The following is a 12561-nucleotide window of genomic DNA, read 5'->3' on the forward strand; positions in this document are numbered from 1 at the left end:
GAGTACACCCTTCGAATCCGCAAAGTGAAGTTTTTGTAAGGAAAAGGGAGCAGATGAGCCATGGTTCTGGGCTAAACCAATGAAAAGATGTTTACCGACAGCGACTATTTTGCTGTCGGCAATTAGAGAAAGTTGACATCTAGAGAAAGAAGTAGAACAAGAGTAGTGAACCAAAGGATGCTCCCCAGTGTCCGTAGGAACAGAGCAGGACCTCCAACCCACCCATGGCAAGCATTCCAAGTGCTCATTCCCAAGGCACCGGGGCTACCCAGAGTCACGCCCATGGGAGCCATGGAATCGATAGTAATACAAGGCACACAGACCCCATGTCATTCAGTTTCCTTGTCCTTGTAAGGGATGGATCTTAACCCAAACTGACTCAGGAGCACGAGTTGGTTCACGTAACGAAAAGCACAGATTCTGGAAAGCTCCGCTAGGCCCAGATGCTCAAGGAAGGCATCATTTCTTTGTGTTTCCAACTCATGCTTCTGTTCTCTCCAGCCTTAGATTGTGCACCACCCCCACGTCCCATGTAGTAGCAAAAGCTCCCCCCAGCGATTTGAAATGTGGGTCCCACAAGCTTAGTGAGGCCAGGAGAGAATGCCTCTTTTCCAGTAGTGAAGCCAAAGTGCTGGGATGGGGGTGGTTACTTTGGTTTGGGTCATGGGTCCATTCCTTTTTTTTTTTTTTTTTTATAAATTTATTTTTTATTGGTGTTCAGTTTGCCAACATATAGAATAACAGCCAGTGCTCATCCCATCAAGTGCCCCCCCTAGTGCCCGTCACCCAGTCACCCCCACCCCCCACCCACCTCCCCTTCCACCACCCCTAGTTCGTTTCCCAGAGTTAGGAGTCTCTCCTGTTCTGTCTCCCTCTCTGATATTTCCCACTCATTTTCTCTCCTTTCCCCTTTATTCCCTTTCACTATTTTTTATATTCCCCAAATGAATGAGTCCATATAATGTTTGTCCTTCTCCGATTGACTTATTTCACTCAGCATAATACCCTCATGGGTCTGTTCCTAAGCCAATTTGCACACAGAGGTCAACAAGAATGCAGAGATGGTCAGTCTGCAAAGGAAATGCTTTGTAGCTTTTCTACGTTTTCTGGGCCTGCATAAGATCCAAAACCAAAGGCTGAGAAACAGGAAGAGAAAAAGCAGTGAGATTAGGCCGTTTTCCTGCAACATAGTTAATGAAGGCCACAATAGCACTGCTTGATACTAAAAGGAATTCAGCCGGAAGAAATTCAGTTAGCAAATAACAGGGAACACTCCTGTCCTAAGTGCCAGGCATTGTTCTAAGGACTTTTCACACTTAAAAAATTCTTCTTTACTCCTAAATACTTCAGTGAGCACTTCCTAAAAACAAGGACATTCTCTCACGTGACCCAAGTACAATTGCCAAAATCAAAAATTTAACAAAGTTGTAACACTGTTACCTAATATTCAGACCTGAATCCTATTTAGCACTAGGATTGGTAAAAGCAATCCGGGATCTCACATCACCATGAGTCATTATGTCTGTCTCAGCAACTTTAATCTGGACTGCTCCTTGTTCCTAAGTCTTTGTCTTTCATGGCGCTCACCTTTTTTTTTTTTTTTTTTTGAGATTTTATATATTTATTTGAGGGAGAGTGAGTGAAAAGAGAGAGCACATGAGCAGGGGGAGGGGCAAAGGCAGAGGGAGAAGCAGGCTCCCCACTGAGCGGGGAGCACAACGCAGGACTTGATCCCAGGACCCTGGGATCATGACCTGTGCCAAAGGCAGACACTTAGCCAACTGAGCCACCCAGGTACCCTGACACTCACCTTCTTAAAGAGTACAAGGAAGTTATTTTTTGGAATATCCCTTAATGTAGGTTTGTCTGCTATTTCTTCACAATGAGATTTAGTTCGTATGTATTTCGTGGAGAGTCTCACGGAAGTCATGCTACCTTTCTCAATGCATCCCACTGGGAGGCATATGTCACTTGATTTTATATGCTCCAAATCATTTATACCTCACAACAACCCAAGAACTAGATATTCTTCTTCTCCTCCTTCCCTTCTTCTCCTCTTCCTCCTCCTTCTCTCTTCCAATTTTACAGAAGATGACATTGAGATATAAAGAAGCTAAGTAACCTCATTAAGAGATGAAAAAGGTAGTGAATATTAGGATTTGAATCCAGGTGATGAGGCTCCAGGATTTATGCTCTTAACCACTCATTTATGCTGCCTCTCAGAAGGGCTGCTCTCAGGTTATCTTGCCTCTGTAATAGAATGGGTTGGGATGACACCATTGTCACTACGTGAGAAAGAAGTGCCCTACTTCCATGCCCAGCACATGCTTTGTGTGCATTATCCTGCTTCATCCTCACAACAACCCTTTGAGCTGGTCCCATCATCACATCTACTGTCAAGCTAATGCTCAGACCACATAAAAACAGAGGGGATGAGTAGGGTCCAGCTCAGGTCTGACCCACCTCACAACCTAAATACCTATGCACTGTGTGCTCTTGGCATCTGCCACACATGCTCTGCTGCTTTGCATCCAGGAAGAGGAAGGCTCTTTGGTTTTCATAATCACTGGTGTTTACAGTCCTAGGAGTTTCCTAACGCTGGCCTTTGGCCTTCAAAATATATTGAAATCAACTGATCTTCTCTTGCAGAGGAAACTATGTCGGCCCAGCTGAAGAACCTGTCTGGCCAGCAAGGTTACAGAAACCATCTGGGATTGGAAGATCCACTGGTGTCCCAGAGACAGCACTGAAAGTCCAGCTTGCCATCAAGGTGAACAGGAAAACTGGAAACCTCAGACACAAAGCCAAGTCAACATGAGCCAGAATCAAGCAGAAACCAGATTGGAGGAAGGCTCGAGGGCAGGAGAGAACAAAGAGGTCCAAGAACACTGCCACCAAGGGCTGAAGAGCTGCAGCCCATTATGACCCCTCGCTAATCGGTTTCCTAGGTTTGCTTTCACAGCATCCACATCTCCTCTTTTCCACTGGTTTTATCAGAAACATTTGCCCCTGCAAATAAAGACCGAAGTCAAAAGTGACAAGACAAAATGCTAGATCTTTCTCTTCTCGGTTCACGGAGACCCAGACTTAATCCTATTCATTAGTGACCTTCTCAAAGAATATGATGTGGAGTTGACTTTTGAACATAGAGCATGAATGTTTAATGTCAATGATCCATCTCTGGACACACAAAATATTTTTAAAATAGCATAAATTACAAGTGCACTGTGCTTTAAGGGAAGTAATAAAATTTAAATCTAAACCTATGAAACAATGAAGTTTAGAACAATGAAATCTAAACCTATGAAACAATGAACAATAAATATATCAGCATGTGGGTATTCATCTAGCCTCAGAAGGATTCATTAGGCATGTCTATTAGTGAACTCCCTGAGAGCATTTAAAATAAGGTTTGATCTACAAGCAACTTTTCAGGAAAATGGATATTGAATAAGAGAAGAAACACCGTGGCTGCAAGAAAAAAAATGTTTAGTGATTTGCTTACTAACATCACTGATTTCCTGAAACTCTTTAAGAATCATGTATAATATTAACCAACAAAATTATCATACAAGGCCCATGAACTGAGGAAAGTGTTTACTTTCCAAGTTAGTGACAGTGTCCTGGCATTTTTAGAACTTCTACTCTTGTGAAGTCACATGCTACTCCATGAGGATACTGATTATTTCTATCAGCAAGGAAAATGCAAGACACTTGGAAAACTAAGGTAAAGGCAAAAACGTGTTGTCAATTTTGCTATATTTCACCCCTGATCTGTTCTTGAATTTGAATCCATGGTAAAAATGAGCTTGAAACCTTATGGGGCAGGAGAAATTTTGTTGGTGCTTTGGGATTAAGTCTGGAAAGATCCTATACCAGGAGGAAAATTCTGACCTGAGTGCTCAGGATTTCTCTTCCTGTCCTTGCTTCTAACACCCCTTAGGTCAAACAAACAGCCTTCTCACGCAAGAACCAGACCTGCAGGCAATCACTGGGAATGATTCAGCAGGAATACTAGACAGGTATGTGTGGGTAGTGAGAGAAAGGGGGAGGGGTGTTGCCCAAACCACAAAGCGAGACACAGGCTGATCAAGATGCCTGGGTGGCTCAGTGGTTGAGCGTCTGCCTTTGGCTCAGGTCCTGATCCCGGGGTCCTGGAATCAAGTCCCTGCATCAGGGTCCCCGGAGGGAGCCTGCTTCTCTCTCTGCCTATGTGTCTGCCTCTGTGTCTCTCATGAATAAATAAATAAAATCTTAAAAAAAAAAAAGACACAGGCTGATGAATTTTAAAATAATTAGGCTTTTCTATTGATATGCATTAGACGAGTATACAAGTAGCACATCGCAATCATGATTTCATGGATATTATTGCTTCAGATGAGGCTAAGGAAGGCACTTAAAGAACAGAATTATGTAATTAATTGTATCTGGGGCTTCAAGTACATAGAAATGGATTTACCATCATGCTGAGATCAGAACCCATTCTCAGTACAGCTTATTGGTCAGCAAACCTCCTGGGAGCTTTTCTGTAATCTGAAACCAGCCCCCGTAAGCATGGAGGCCAGAGAGAGACACCGACAAGGAGGCAAGCCACCCCATGTTGGGAGGTGGCAGCTTTAAGAAGCAAAGAGAACTTATGTATGAGGCTTGTCTTGGGCGGCAGCAAGACGAGTGGCTCCTCACACCTGCCTGCCAAATCGTAAAAGTCTATATAGAGGCCTTAGCTGGGTTCTGTCACATATACTGTGCAGGTGTTCTCAACGCTACATACTCTTGAGACTATGTCCTCAGAACAGCCTTGGGGAATGGGAAAAGCAAGCAGAACCCACATTTCAAGGACAGGGGATGGATGAGAGGTCTCCAAGTACCCAGGTCCAGCTCATGGATCTCATCTCACAGGTGCTCTCGTCTTCTCAATGACCTCCCCAACACTCTACACCTTGTGACCAGCTTTTATTATCCATATGCCCCCTTCTTCTGCAATGGCCTTCAGTGTTCAAGAGTGATTTCAGTAGCCTGGAGATGGCTCCTTTGTCATCTAGAGAGTAAACAGAGAGTAAAACTAAGAGAAAACACACAGTAAAACTATGGTCCCCCAAATTGGAGACAACTTTTTCAACTAAGAGCCTCATGATCCAAACCATGATATGAGCCCCATGATCATTGCCCCATGATATCAAGTCCCCTAAGCTGGGGGTCGGATGTCTCAAGGCGTTCACTTGTGTCCCCATGTGATTTAATAAAGATGATGTAGTATCAGACTCATCAGATATGAACACACAACACCCAGGCACCCCAGGCGCAGTGCATTTTAACGGGTCTAGCTTGCTTCAGGACAGTGGGATCCCTGTGGGATTCCCCCTCATTCAGGGGTGCAAAGTAACTCACTCCCCCCCAATAGGACATCCCATTGCACATTTCAGTAGATAATTCCATTCCATGTGGCTGGGCTTGGTGTTCTCAGCAGCAGAGCAGGCAATCATGGTGAGAGTTGGGGCAATGACTGGCTGACTTCCATACCTTCAGGGCACTGGATTCCTCAACAGAGGTCCCCAGGCTGGTATATGGGACAATAGGCATTAGGCCCATTTAAGCGTAGGGCCGCTGGGGTTCAGTTGGTTAAGCCTCTACCTTTGGTTCAGGTCGTGATCCTGGGGTCCTAACTTGAGTCCCACATGGGGCTCCATGCTCAGTGGGGCATTTGCTTCCCCCTTTCCCTCTGCTGCTCCCCCTACTCATGCTCTCTCTCTCTCTTTCTCTCTCTCAAATAAAGAAATATAATCTTAAAAATAAACAGGTGCCCTGTGCAGCTCAGTCAGTTAAGCCTCCATCACTTGATTTCAGCTCAGGTCATGGTCTCAGGGTCGTGGGAACCAGACCCACAACAGGATCAGCATAGAGTCTGCTTGAGATTCTCTCCCTCTCCCTCTGCCCCTCCCCCAGCTCATACGGGCCCTCTTTCTAGAATAAATAAGCAAATAAAATCTTTAAATAAATAAATAAATGTATTTAGGCCTAGGACAATGCTTTAGTCCACTCAGCCAAGGTGGTTTTAGCCCTTAACAATTTCGTCTGCTGCTTTAATAGTCCATTTTTTTCTTTCTTTCTACCAGCTGTGCTGTTTGTGGGTTGGAGGGGAGATGGAACCTCCACTCAATGTCATGCTTTACCACCCACTCTGCACACCATGACCTTTGACAAGTGCCCCCTGATTGCTATCTCTTCACTGAGGGTATCCATACATGGTACTCAGTTTCTCTGATCCCCTGACAGGGGCAGCATGGTTTGCATGGCAACAGGGAAAGTTTGACTTAGGCCAGAGGTAGTGTCCTTGCAAACCAAGGCACATTTAGAACCCTCATTCAGAGGGAAGGGACCGCCATAATCAGTTTGCCAGTCCTTTGCTGGCAGGGAACTCCAGGGAATGGCCCCAGATTCTTTTGGCATTTGCCATGGACGTGGTTTAGAATACACAGGACAGGCTGTTATGGCATTAACCAAGTCACTGTACTTTAAGACTGATCCAGCATCCTTGATAAAATGCCATTTTATGTGGACATTGTGGTGGCCATACCTTTCTCTGCACCCAGACTGCTGTACATCTGCTGGGGCTCATACCCAAGGCATCAGCTTCCTAACCGCCAGGAGTGTCAGTGCTTCAAGAACTAGGACACAAAAACCAGCGAGGGCTGCCTTGGGCTCTTATAAATGCACCCAAATGTCCTTCCAGGGCTCATGAGTCATCACCATTCATCACTCTGATGTACCAACTGGTACGTGGGATCGCAGTTAGGCCCTTTGCTCTGGGCCTGCTCTCAAGCTACCTGTGTCAGTGAGGGACCTCTAGGCAGGTAAGAGCGGTGACACTGTGAAGGAGTATAATTTACCAGAAAGCCTTCTACAGGAAATGAAATCAGTATATTGAAGAAGTGTGTCTCCATGTCCATGTTCACTGTGGCATTATTCACGTAGTCAAGCTATGGAAACCACCTAAGTGTAAGTTGAGGGATGAATGGATAAAGAAGATGAAATAGGAACACCTGGGTGGCTCGGTGATTGAGCGTCTTCAGCTCAAGGTGTGATCCCAGGGTCCTGGGATCGAGCCCCACATCGGGCTCCCCACCAAGGAGCCTGCTTCTCCCTCTGCCTCTGCTTCTCTCTTTTTGTGTCTCTCATGAATAAAGAAATGAAATCTTTTAAAAAGCCTTTTAAAGAAGATGAAATACTATTCAGCTATAACTGAAAAAGACATCCCACCATTTGTGACAACATGGATGGACCTGAGGGACATCATGTTAAATGAAATAAGCCAGACAGAGAAAGACAAATATTATATGATCCCACTTATATGTAGACTTTATTTTTTTAAAGTTGAATATTGAGAAACACAGGGTAGAATGCTTCTCTGGTTGCCAGGGGTCGGGAGACAGCAGAAGTGAGGACCTGTCGGTCAAGGGGTACAAACTTTGAATTAGAAGATGATTATGTTCCGAGGCTGTAATGTACAGCCTAGTGATTATAGTTAACAACCCTGGATTGTATATGTAAAATTTGCTAAGAGAGTAGATCTTAAGCTGTCTCACCACAGAGGAAAAGGTAACTATATGAAGCGATGGATGTATGAATTAACTTGATTGCGGCAATCACTTCACGATGTACTTGTGCATCGAGTCATGGCAGTGTGCGCTTTAAATAGATGCAGTTTTACTTGTCAATTATACCTCAGTAAAGCTGAAAAAAAAAAAAAAAGAAAAGAAAATCTTCTTTGGGCCCTCCAGATGTGCATTACACATGGTCCAGAGCAGAAGCTTCTCAGAAAGCAGATGAGAGGTTGCCTGGGGATTTGGGGACCCGGTGAGGCGTGGATTACAAATGGCACCAGGAAAATTCTGGAGCTATTTGATTGAGGTGATAGTTTCCCAGACTTATGGTAAAACTCATCAAATTTGAACATATACATTTAAATATGTACAGTTGATACTACATCACTTATACAGCTCAATAAGTGCACAAAGTTTGTTAGGGGGGAAAAAGACAGATGTAAAAATCTCACAAACCTCTTTTGGAACAAGATGGGCCAATCTACACTTGAGGCACTTCCCCAATCTTGACTTGCTGTCAAAAGCCTGCTTGAAGTGAGTGATATCTGAAGACAGGACTACTACCCATCCATTTGCTCGTGTTCCCATCAGCAAATTAAAACATTTGGAACACATAAGCCTCGTGCTTCATCCAAATGTCCTCAGTTAGCCATAATTTCTCACAATATTCTCAATTATGTTTTTAATCAAGGTTTGATATAATCAATGGCAATGTGAGATACACGTAAATATTCTTTCCTGCAAAAAAAAAAGAAAGAAAGAAAGGAAAGAAAGAAAGAAAGAAAGAAAGAAAGAAAGAAAGAAAGAAAGAAAGAAAGAAAAGAAAACGAGACATGCAAAGAAGGAAGAAAAGAAGACAGAAATTTGTGATAGGCAGAATAATGGTGGCCCAGAGATGTCCACATCCCAAGCCCAGGAACCCGTAAATATAGTACCTCACATGGTGAAAGAGGAATTCAGGTTGCAAATGGCATTAAGATTATTAATCAGCTGACTTTAAAACAGGGAGATTATTTGGATTATCCAATAATCCAATCATCACTGGGTAAACCAATGGAATCCCAAGAGCCCTTAGAAGTGGAGGAGGGAGACAGAGGGTGCCCTGAGACAGAGGGTGATGTGACCCAAAGAGAAAGGCCCGGAATGATGCAGTGCCCCTGGCTTTGAAGACAGGAACAGTGACCCCAAGCCAAGGCATGTAGGCACCCTCTCAACCTGGTGGGTCTTCCCTAGAACCGGGAGAAGGCACACAACCCAGCCAACACCTTGGTTTCCGCCCAGTAAGACCCCTTTCAGATTTCTGACCTCCAGAACTGGAAGCTACTAAATTTGTTTCTCCGGTCACTAAATGTGGTAATTTATTACAACAGCAGTAGAAAACTACTATAAAAATCCTTCGGCTGAGGTCAAAGAGCACTGGTTTCATTTGGTCCCGTTCACTCTTTTTTATTTTTTAAAGATTTTATTTATTTATATATGAGATAGGCAGAGGGAGAAGCAGGCTCCCTGCGGGGAGCCCCAGGCAGGCCTCTATCCCAGGACCCCGGGATCACGACCTGAGCCCAGGGCAGGTGTTCAAGCCCTGAGCCCCCCCGGGCGCCCCTTATTCCTGTTCACTTAACAAACATTGAAAACTTCCCGTGGGCAAAGAATTTCATTGGGAACAGGGTACATATGCATGACACACGTGTGTGCCTGGTGCCCTGGGATTGTAAGACGCAAGGGGCTGACCCCGGAAAAACAGCGATGAGGGGTGGGCCCTGCAGTGGGGCCGGGAATTGGGGATCTTCAGGCCTCTCCGGCCAAGGAGACCTGGGGGGGGGGGGGGGCAGTGGGGGGGCTGGTCCTTATGCAAAGGGCCGTATTTCCCGGTCCAGCCCCGGGTGAGGGGTTGCTCCTCAGTCCCCCGCTGCTCTCGGTCAAAGGGTAGACGCTGCCCCCCCCCCCCTCGCGCGTGGGGTGAGGTTTCGGAGCCTCCCCTCGGGTCTAGAAACGTGCAGAGCCTCCGCCTGAGCCAAAGCCCTAAACTTCAACCGGCCACAAGAGTGTGCACGTGAGATGACTGCAATTTTTTCCTGCCAAACCAGAATTAGCCGGTATAGCAATGAACGAGCGTGGAGATTTGAAATTGCACGGATTGGAAGGAAGCCCGGGTTAGGCTCGCGCGCCTCGGGACGCACCAGCTCGGCGGGCGCTCCCCGGCCTGGCAGCGGGCGGCGCGGGGGCCGGGATGCTGGGCCTCGGGGGGCGCCGAGGACACCGGCGGGTGCGGGCATCGGGGCCGGCAGCCCGGTGAGGCCGCAGCCCCGCGCCGCGCGGGCGGTGAGTACCCCGAGGCCGCGCTGCACCCGGGCCGCCCTGGCCCGCGGGGGGCTCGGGGGGCGCGCGGCGCAGGCCCGGGGCGGGCCCGGGAGGGCTGCCGGGCGGCGGCGGGCAGGGCTGCGCGGGCGCGGGGGGCGCGAGCTGCGGGCGGGGACGCGCGCTCCGCTCCCGCGGCCGCCGGGGCGCACGGACCCCCGGACCCCTCCCCGGGCCCCCGTACCCGGGCCCCCCTCCCTGGGCCCCGCTCCCCGGGCCCCCCTCCCCGGGCCTCGCTCCCCGGACCCTTCCCCGGGCCCCCCCCCTCCCCGGGGCCCCCCTCCCCGGGCCCCGCTCCCCGGACCCCTCCCCGGACCCCCCCCTCCCCGGGGCCCCCCTCCCCGGGCCCCGCTCCCCGGACCCCTCCCCGGGCTCCCCCTCCCCGGGCCCCGCTCCCGCCTGCCCGGGCGCAGCTGGGGCCTCGAACCCGGCGGGGAGCGGGGCGGACCGCGGGCGAGCGGGGGTGCGGAGGGCTCCGAGCCCGCGGGGGACGCGGGTGCGCGGGGTGCGGCGCTCGGGGCGCGGGGGAGGGGGGAGACCGCGGAGCCCGGGAGCGGGGCGCGCAGGGCTGCCCCCCCCACCGCGGGCAGGAGAGGGGCACGGGGGGCGCGGGGGGGGGGTGACCCGGGGCGGCCATTCCCGGGCACACGGCGCCAAGGCCAAGGAACCGGATTCCGCTTTCCAATTAATTAAGCCGGTTTCCTTGCGCGGAAAAGTTGATTCAGACCAATTAACGGGGATGAGTGAGGATTATTATTGAGGATCAGGAGGCTGCTTGTCGCCTTGTCTGGCGTGTGTGTGTGTGTGCGTGTGTGTGTGTGTGTGTGTGTAAGGGAGAGATGGGGGTGGATAAGCAGCTCTGGAATCCCGCAAGCCCGGCCGCACCACCTGCTAGTTTGACCTCTAAACTTCACTGCCCTCATTCGACAAATAGCCTCAGTTTCCTGGTCTGTGCAATGGGGCCTTAATGCCAACCGGACAAGATCGGGGTGGAGAAGCCACTCGGCACAGCCCCTGGCCCCCCAGAAGGCCTTTATATGTGCAGGTGTCCCCAGGCCACCGTGAACCCAGGGCAAGTGCCCGTTTCCCCCAAGCGGGCCTCCCCGCCCTGCAGCTCCCCAGCCAGCGGGGCTCTAACCTCCTCAGCCTGCAGGGCTCAAGGGCGCCCCCTAAGGCCCACGATTTCCCGTGCCCCCAGGTCCTCCGGGCAAAAGATCCCACAGCCCAGGTGGAGGTGGACGCACCCCTCCCCCGCATCTAAGGAAGAACCAGTTTCCACCCCCCTCTGCCCACCTTTCCGGGAGGTTGTAATTCTAGTTTTCTCTGGGCGCTTTCCCCTTTCCTGTCATTGGCAAAGCCCCCGCCGCATGCTCACGGAGCCCCAGCAGCCAAGTTAAAAGAGTGAAGGGTTTGCTTATCAGATTTGCTCCTGTATGGGAGCTGCGGAACCTGAATTTAATTTTCATCTCAGATACAGCTGGCTCTAAATTCTTTTCGCCTCGACGTGGTAGCACATAAATACGTAGCCGGCCTCCATCTCCTGGCTTTCAGGGGTTACTTCATTTCCCTGCGTTTAGGATGACTTTGCCACCATCTGTGAACTCCCACATGGGGCAAGGGGAAGGTTGGCTATTGGCCTCCCCATTGCCTTCCTTCACGGTCTTCCGTGCAAAGGCTTAATGTTACAGGCTGAGCCTTCAGCAGGCCGCCTGGATTGGGCTCCCTCTTAACATATTGATCCTAGAGGAAGCTCCACACTCGGTGCCTCCATTTACCCCAGTGTACCACGTGTGTGTTGTTCTACACGTGTGTCAGGATGTGGAGAAGGTGGGAGAGCTTGAAGGCCATGTGGTGGAGAAAGATGTGGAGCCTGGGGACAGGGCGGCCCAGAACCATCCCTAGTTCACTTGTGTTCTCTCTCTCTCTCTCTCTCTCTCTCTCTTTCTCACGGGGTGTAGACTAAGATTATAATACTCAAATGGTTCTTTTATATCTTATAATTATGCAAATGCTAAAAGCAAACGTGGGGTGAAGGGGATAGAAATGTATTTTTCTATTGTCCTTTGCTTTCGTTAACCTGGTTGGGCAATAAGTTAACTGCGGTTAGTCAAAACAGAAATTACTTGTAGAGAGAGTGAGCTATGAAATGCAGATGGTTCTATTGCCAGGTGTATCTTTAGGGACCTCCTGAAGACGGGACAGCCACTTCGTTTTAGCCACCCCCACCCTCCACCAGTGCTCTGCATTGGCTACTGTACGCTACATGCACCCTTGCGTCCCTTGGATAAAACGTGGCAATTAGATGCTATCCGATGTCATTTATTTATGAACAAATGCAACGGAAATGTTGAGAGCAGTTCAATGGCATCTCCATCTCTTAACCCATAAAATAAATAATTCAGTGAACATATCAATTTCTTAACATTGCTTAGGAAAATGTTTACTATTTCAACTCAGCGGTTGAAAATGATAACTTTCGTGATATTATTATTTCAAACTTTTCCATAGATGTAAACGGCTTATTATTTTAAAAAAATAGATGTAAATGGCCTTTATGAAAATGCCAGGCTGTGTTGTTTTGTCTCACTAAACAGAGCTGAGC

The 12561-nt window shown here is 48.8% G+C and overlaps 1 protein-coding gene across 3 annotated transcripts in view; it reads left to right on the forward strand.

The window, feature by feature from the left end:
• The first annotated feature begins 3610 nt into the window (after positions 1-3610).
• Positions 3611-12561, forward strand: part of SLC16A14 (solute carrier family 16 member 14) — a 38045-nt gene continuing 29094 nt past the window's right edge. For 2 of the 3 annotated variants that reach the window (XM_072719313.1, XM_072719316.1), the window contains exon 1: positions 9751-9923. The gene's annotated coding sequence lies outside the window, so the exon portion shown is untranslated. Of the gene's footprint in view, positions 3728-3943; positions 4023-9750; positions 9924-12561 lie in introns of those variants that run through there. The other variant, XM_072719315.1, reaches the window with a different exon arrangement.

The sequence above is a fragment of the Vulpes vulpes genome, chromosome 9, assembly GCF_048418805.1.
Source record: "Vulpes vulpes isolate BD-2025 chromosome 9, VulVul3, whole genome shotgun sequence".
NCBI lineage: Eukaryota > Metazoa > Chordata > Mammalia > Carnivora > Canidae > Vulpes > Vulpes vulpes.